At 41.0% G+C, this 7,759-nt stretch overlaps 1 pseudogene; it reads right to left on the reverse strand.

Moving 5' to 3' along the window:
* On the reverse strand, positions 1 to 991 carry LOC106847765 (olfactory receptor 2A12-like; annotated as a pseudogene).
* Between the last annotated feature and the right edge of the window lie 6,768 nt (positions 992 to 7,759).

Genomic DNA, 7,759 nt, shown 5'->3' on the forward strand with positions numbered 1-7,759 from the left:
TCATGTAGGCTGTGTCCCAGATTTAGTTGGTGGTGCCCATACTCCTGCGACTTCATTCTGGCCTTTGCCCCAGCCTATCACCTTGAGGGCAGCCTTCTTCATATCTCTGTTCCTAAGGCTATAGATGATGGAGTTGAGGAAGGCAGAAATGATGTCATAAAATAGAGCCAACTTCTTGCAGTCTTCGGTAGAGGCCTCAGAGCCAAGTCTCATGTACATAGCTATACATGGAATAGAGAACATAGTGGCCATGGTGATATGGGAGGCACAGGTGGAACAGGCCTTGAGTTGCCCTTGAGCTGAGCAGATCCTCAAGATGGCAGCAAAGATATTGATGTAGACAATGATGATGAGGGAGATCGGGACCAACAGAAGGATGAAGCCCAAGATGAAGTCCACCTGGTCATTGAGAGATGTGTCTGCACAGGCCAGCTTCAAAACCGCAGGTACTTCACAGAAGTGGTTTATCTCATTGGGGCCTCAATAAGGAAGAATCATAGCAGAGACAATGTAGATCAGGGCACAGCTGATACCCCAGAATCCACAGAAGGTCACCATTAACCCACACAACAAAAGGCTCATGATGACTTTATACCTCGGGGGATGGCAAATGGCCACATAACTCTCATAAGGTATGACTGTGAAAAACCAAGACTCAGTTATTCCTAGCATCAGGAAGATGTACATCTGGGCCACACATCCAATGTAGGAGATGGTCTATTTCTGCAAACCACATGCACCACCTGGGGCACTGTGGTGGTGACATAGCCCATATCCAGAATGGATAGGACACAAGAAAAAATATATGGGTGGGTGTGAGGGAGGAGTCGATGCATATCAAGGTGATAATGAGTCCATTACCCAGAAGGGCGATGAGATAGAGGAAGAGAAAGACCTTGAGTAAAATGATTTTTATCTCTGCATTACGAGAGAATCCTAGAAGAATGAACTCGGTAAGAGAGCTGTGATTTCCCCAGAGAAAGTCCTGCATCCTTCTCCTGTGTAGAGAAAGAACAGAGCCATCATTCATCAGGTGAAATCTCCAGATTCAAATCCTGCTGCTACTCATATATTACGAGTTCTAGACACCAGTAGCAAAGTAAATGCATATTAGGACACCCACAAAGCTAGGGACCAAAAGTTTGAAAAGAATTTCTATTTGATATGAAAGAGCATGTTAATATTGTACTATTTAATCCCAGTTTATCATGAGATCCCGAATAATAAATTCCACATTTCAAAATGTAGAACATGCAAAAGGAGGATCCAAAACTATGTCTTACACTTCATAAACATGATAGTTCGTGCCGCTTATAAAAGATTTCAAAGTTGTCAAAGAAAGAATTGGATATTGAGGCTACAACATTTGCTGCGAATTTCATACTAAATTGGGTTGTCTGGCCCTCCTTTGAAGCTTCTCCCAAAATGAGCTTCAGTGGAAGTATTTGAATAGCTTGACGGCTACTCTGCAACTTCAGAGACACGGTTATTAGATATCTGACTCAAGCCCATAGCAGCAAAAGATCAACTATTATTTGAAAATAAATGATACTTTTTGAAGACTCAAGATCTTGTATTTCCATGCTCAAGAGATGGGTGCTGCTTGTGGGGAGGAAGGATGAAAAGAAAAAAGAAGAAACAAAAAGGAAAGAAGAGAACGAAGAAAATAAGGAAGGAAGAAGGAGAGAAGAAAGCAGAAAAGCAGGCAGGGAGGCAGGGAAGGAAGGAAACTACCAAGCTAGGACACTGTACTTAATGAATATATTCTTCAGAAATGAAAATCATTTTCTCTCAAAAACAGATACTTGATTACCAAAAGGCTCAGAGTAAAAGAAATATTAAAGAACTTCTCTAGGCTGAAGGAAAATGATCCCTGATGGAAACGTGGAATTGAAAAAAAGAATGAACACCAGAAATAGAAAATGTATAGATTATTTAAAGCAATAAAAATAACAATATCATGAGAGCCTTTAAATATATAGGTAGAACTAGAATTTGTGACAAAAATATCCCAAAGAATAGGAGAAGAAGACGGAATTAAACTGTTGTAAGATTTTTGCATTGTTTGGGAATGGTAAAGTACTAATTTAAGTGAGACTATAATAAGTCAAAGATGTATATTTTAGTCTCCAGATTAGGTATTAGCACACTTTCTCTATAAGGGGCCAGACAGTAAATATTTTAGGCTTTGCAAGCAATATACAGTCACTATAGCATATTTCTATTGGCTTTTTAAACTTTTTTTAAAAAGTAAGGCTTATCAACCCCTGCTCTAGAATAACAATCAAAAGAATATTACCCAATAGTAAGACTGAAAATATAATACAGACTATAAAGGGATTAATTAAAAGTTCTCAATTATAGTAGCTCCCCACTGCTAGCCCTGGTTTTGCTTTCTGCAGTTTCAGTTACCTGCAGTCAACTGCAATCCGAAAACAATGCTACATCACAATGCCTACTCATTCACCTCACTTCATGTCATCAGGTAGGCATTGTACCATCTCACCTCATCATCATAAGATGAGTGAGACAATCCAGCTATCTCACTACTGGGTATTTATCCAAAGAACATGAAATCAATGATCCAAAGAGATTTATGTACCCCTATGTTCATTGCAGCATTATTCACAATAGCCAAGATGTGGAAGCAACCCAAGTGCCCTTCTATGGCTGAATAGACAAAGAAGATGTGGTATATATATATACAATGGGATACTACTCAGCCATAAAAAACAACAAAATCATCCTTCTGCAACAACATGGATGGACCTTGAGGGTAGGATGAGTGACATAAGCCAGAAAGAGAAAGACAAATTACTGCATGATTTCACTCACATGTGGAAGATAACAAATACACAAGAAAGAGTACAGGCTGGTGGTTACCAGAGGGGAAGGGGGTTGGAGTGTGGGTGAAAGGGGTATAGGGGCACATAAGCGGTGGGCACAATGGAGTCTATTCAGAAATTGATAAACAATAATGTGCACCAAAAATTACACAATGTTATAAACCAATGTGATCTCAATAAAATTACTGGAGAAAAAAAAAAAAAGAAGAGTGAGTGCAGTACAAGATATTTTGACAGAGAGACTACATTCACATAACTTTTATTACAGTATATTGTTATAATAGTTCCATTTTATTATTAGTTATTATTGATAATCTCTTACTGTGCCAATTTTGTAAATTAAACTTTACCATAGGTATGTATGTATAGGAAAAAAGTAGTATATATAGGGTTCAGTACTATCCACTGGGGGTCTTGGAATATATCCCCCTTGGATAAATGGGGACTACTGTAATTCAAAAGAAAGCAGGAAAAGTGGAATAAAGAAAGAAGGAACTCTTGGGACAAACAGAAAGCAAGTAGTAAGATGATAGACTTAAACCTAATTACAATAGCAATGACATTAAATGTAAATGTACTAACCAAGCCAATTGAAAGACAAAGATTATCAGACTGGATTTTTAAAAACTAATAACAATGAGAGAATACAATGAGAGGTTACATAAGTGAAGGGATCATCTTTAAATACCAGAGAATAACAGGAAGCACAATTTCTAGATTTTCAAGGAAGTACCAGTCAACTCAGGATTTTCTTGCCCCTTATGTCATCTCTCTCTTCCTTCTAGCCTGGCACTGATGAAACCACAGGGAATTGGGATGAGGGATTGACAAACTAAAGGATGAGGAAATGTACTTCGCTCCTTTTATTACAGGCAGCTATCTACAGCAAGCCTAACTCAATTTGAGGAGTTAAGGAAAATATCCTGCAGGAGGTAAGAGTCAAGCTGGTCTTTGAAGAGTGGGTAGATGCTGACTACAGGGGAAGTGCAGAAAAGGATATGCCATGCAGATGGAGCATCATGTGTGAATTAGAAAGCATGAGCTAAGCCAGAGAGTGGTAGGAGATGGGGCTGGAGAGGTAGGCAAGGACATGGGGGACCTATTGTGCCCTGACGAAGAGGTTAAAGAAAGTGGATTTTATTGAAAGGAAGATAAGGATCCACTAAATAGGCACGACATCAGTTTTATATCTAGGAACAATCACTCTGGCTGTAGTGTGGAGACTAAATTGGAGGAGGAGGATGCCAACTACTGTGATTATTTAGGAAGGAAAAGATGAGAGTGGGAACTAAGGCAGTGATTATTGATATTAAAGGTAAATATTTGACAAGAGTCTAGAGGAGGTGGGATCTGTGAGTCTAGGTAAGTGATTTTGGAGTGGTGAGAAAGAAAGAGGAGTCAAGGATGAATTCCAGGTTTGGGTAAATGGATGGGTGATAATGGCATTCAAGGAGATGGGGAACATGGGATGCGAAATGTGGGGAAGGAGGTCAGGAGGGCACACGGTGAGTCTGGTTTTGGACCCAGGGAGCTTGTGGAACTCCTAGTCTCTGTTGGGTTGATGGGCTAAGAGCTGAGGAGAAGCTCTAGAGATAGGAATCTGAATGTCGTCAGCACTTCTGTGGGAAATGAAGCTACCGTAAAGAATGAGATCATCCAGTGAGAGTGTGTAGAGGGAGAACGGAGCTGAAAACAAAACTCTGAAAGGCTACAACATTGAAGGGTTGGCTTCAAGGATACAATCTGGAGAAGATGCTATTGAGTGGCCAAAGATGGATGACACGTGACACAGAAACCCAAGGAGAGAAAATGTCTTCAAGGAGAAGGTGGTCTTTGTGGTGAAATGTGCATAGGCATAAAGTATGACATAGACCAAAAGCTGACTACCACTTTTAGCAACAAGGAGGCTTTGGGAGAATAGTTTAATCAGATGTTTACCTGAAGTAAGTTAAAAGAAGTAAGCATAGGCTGCATTTCTAAGACATTTGTACCAGGTAGAAAGAAGTATAGGTCAGGAGCTAGATGGTGATGGAAATATAGTTTTTTATGACATGAGAATTTTGATTTGCTTATCTGGTGAAGGAAATAGTCAATTAATAGGGAGGGGGAAATTGCAGGATTAGGACAGAGTAAATCATTTGATGAAGCAGGAAAGGGTGGGATCCAGGCTATAAAAGGAGGAATTGGGCTCAAATCAGAGGAAGGGCTCCCTTCCACTGTGGCTGATGTGAATGAGGTAAGAATTGGACTGGATGCAGAATATCTGAAATATCAACATGCAGCAGAAATTCTGAAGTATATCTGGGTCAAATCTATTGGACAACTCTGAGGTTTCTTTTTCCCCTTTAACATCTGTTATACACAGTGTAAGGAGAACAATATAATATGCTGAGCAACAGAATCAAGACAGAAAGACATCTCACCCAACAAGAAAAACTGTTTGAAAACAGCCAGTTTCATGGCTTAAATACACCTTCATACTTATATCTCTTGCCCAGACCCTCCCTCTGAAATCCATGTGTTCAACTACCTACTTGAACTTGGCCCTCGGATCTTTAATATGCACCTCAAACTCATCATGTCTAAAACTGAGCTCTTAACTTTCACTGTGTGATCTAGCCCTTGGATCTTATCTCCCATTACTGTCTTCTTTGCTCACTCCACAAAAACCACATTGTTTCCTTTCTAGTCCATCAGCTCCCAACTAGGCTTTCACCTAAGGACCTTTGCCACACTATCCAGTACTTATGCTCTCTTTCACCAGATATCTTCAGGGTCAGTTCTTTCACTTCCTTCGGATTTCTACCCAATTGTCATTTCATCAGTGAGCCACTTTTCTTCATTGTACTTCTCACTTCTTAAAAAGCTTATCTACTTATCTGCTTATTGTTTGTCACCCCCAACTAGATTGTAAAGGCAAGGACTTTGTTTCGTTCCCTAGTGTCAGTCATTGTGCCTGGCATATGGTAGTAATTCCAATAATATTTGTTAAATTATTAAAGCAAGGATGCTAGTCATGGACTCTGTCCTAGAAGCTATGTCATCAGGTCAAGGAGGGGTGATTGATACCTATCCTCTCCAGTGGGGCAAACACATTCGGCATGTAGAATTTACACCTGTGACGCATGTCTTAGAGGGGTATGTGGACAAGTTGCAGCCTGTAGGAAAATGTATTGTGATGGTGAAAAAAATAACCTAAGCAACTGGTGATGTTTTCTCTGCAGAAATTTAAGCTAGGAAGGATGCTGATGTCTGTCTACAGAAGTATCTAAAGAGTTGTGTTAGGGGAGATGGATAAGAATCGCTCTTCATAGACATCAATTTAGAATTAAGTGTAAATTTTACCAGGGTGACAAGCTTCAGAGTGACCACAGAAAATGTTCTGACACTCAGAGCTGTTCATAGACAGAAGGATTGTCCTGAGAAGCAATGAGCTCCCTGTTTCTGTTGAGAGGATCAGGTTGAATCTGGCTGACCATAGGTCAGGATGCATTGGGATCAACCCGGATTAGAGAGAGGTGTGGCAGGAGGACTGCTGAGGTCCATTTCACCTGGAAGAATTAAGGATTTTCTCTTATTCTCTGTCCTCTTTATTATCTAACTTTATCTGTACCTAATTCCTTATGCCTGGAGCATTGCAGCAACCTCTCACTTACGACTCCAATCCCCCAGTTCTATAGCATTTGCTAGGAGCAATCTTAATAAAGAGCTTTTTCGCTGTGACCTCTGTCTATTCATGTATCTATAATATGGTGTAGAATGTACATGTTACCCCACAAAATTGGAGTTCACTTGTCTATGTGCATAAACATGCCAATTAATTATGGCATCAGCCTTTGGGAGAGAAATCAGCTTTATTCTGTGAGATCTGTCTGCAGGGAGGATGGGGGGCAGGGGCGTGTGCCCTCAGATCTGTCTCTCCAATTGGGGGGAAATTTAAGAGGTTAGGGAGAACAGGCTGGCACACAGAAATGCTGGTGGGACAGGTTTTGATTGGTGGGCTTCAAGCATTTACGGTAAGGTTTTAAACATTTATGACTGGGTTCTAAACATTTATGATGGGGTTCTAAACGTTTATGAGAGAGTTCTAAACTTGTTTTTTTTCAAGATTGGCACCTGCGCTAATAACTGTTGCCAATCTTTTTTTTTCTTTCTTCTTCTTCTCCTCAAAGCCCCCCAGTACATAGTTGTATATATTCTAGTTGTCAGTGCCTCTGGTTGTGTTATGTGGGACGCTGCCTCATGATGGCTTGATGAGTGGTGCCATGTCTGTGCCCAGGATCTGAACTGGTGAAACCCCGGGCCGCTGAAGCAGAGCGGGTGAACTTAACCACTCGGCCATGGGGCCGGCCCTGGTTTTAAACATTTTTGATGAGGTGGGGAAGGAATTTTCACACCGAATCTTCCCTAATGAGGAACCTCTCTCTTCTGATGAGTCCGATTTTCAAGTTCCAATCGTGTCCCAGTCCTTGGGTTCTGTGGGAAGGAGGATCTTTGTTTCCATAGTCATTTCAGGTCAAGATTTCTTCTTTTGCACATACTCTAGCTATGTGACTTCGCAGATTTTCTGAAAGGCAATTCTTAAGCACTCTGTTGATAAGAGATGGGGTCAGTTAAACTAGTTCTAGAGGGTCCACAGTTACATATGTAGGAAAGAGCATGGGGTGCTTAGAGGAGAAGAAGCAGAAGGAATGGAAATGAGGGATAGGTGAGCAGGCTCCAAAAGCACACTCAGCCTCACCGTTCCTGGTGACTATAACAGGGAACATCTTTGGACTGCAGGTATCTTGGTGGAAGGCATCTGCCTTCTTGCCGCCTTCTCAATAAGAGATCCTTAGAGCAATTCCCAATTTCAAGGTGGTCCCCCAAACTCCTGCCTCCCCTGAGATCTCCATACAGCCCCCTCCTCCTCT

Source organism: Equus asinus, chromosome 5, assembly GCF_041296235.1.
Source record: "Equus asinus isolate D_3611 breed Donkey chromosome 5, EquAss-T2T_v2, whole genome shotgun sequence".
NCBI classification, from domain to species: domain Eukaryota; kingdom Metazoa; phylum Chordata; class Mammalia; order Perissodactyla; family Equidae; genus Equus; species Equus asinus.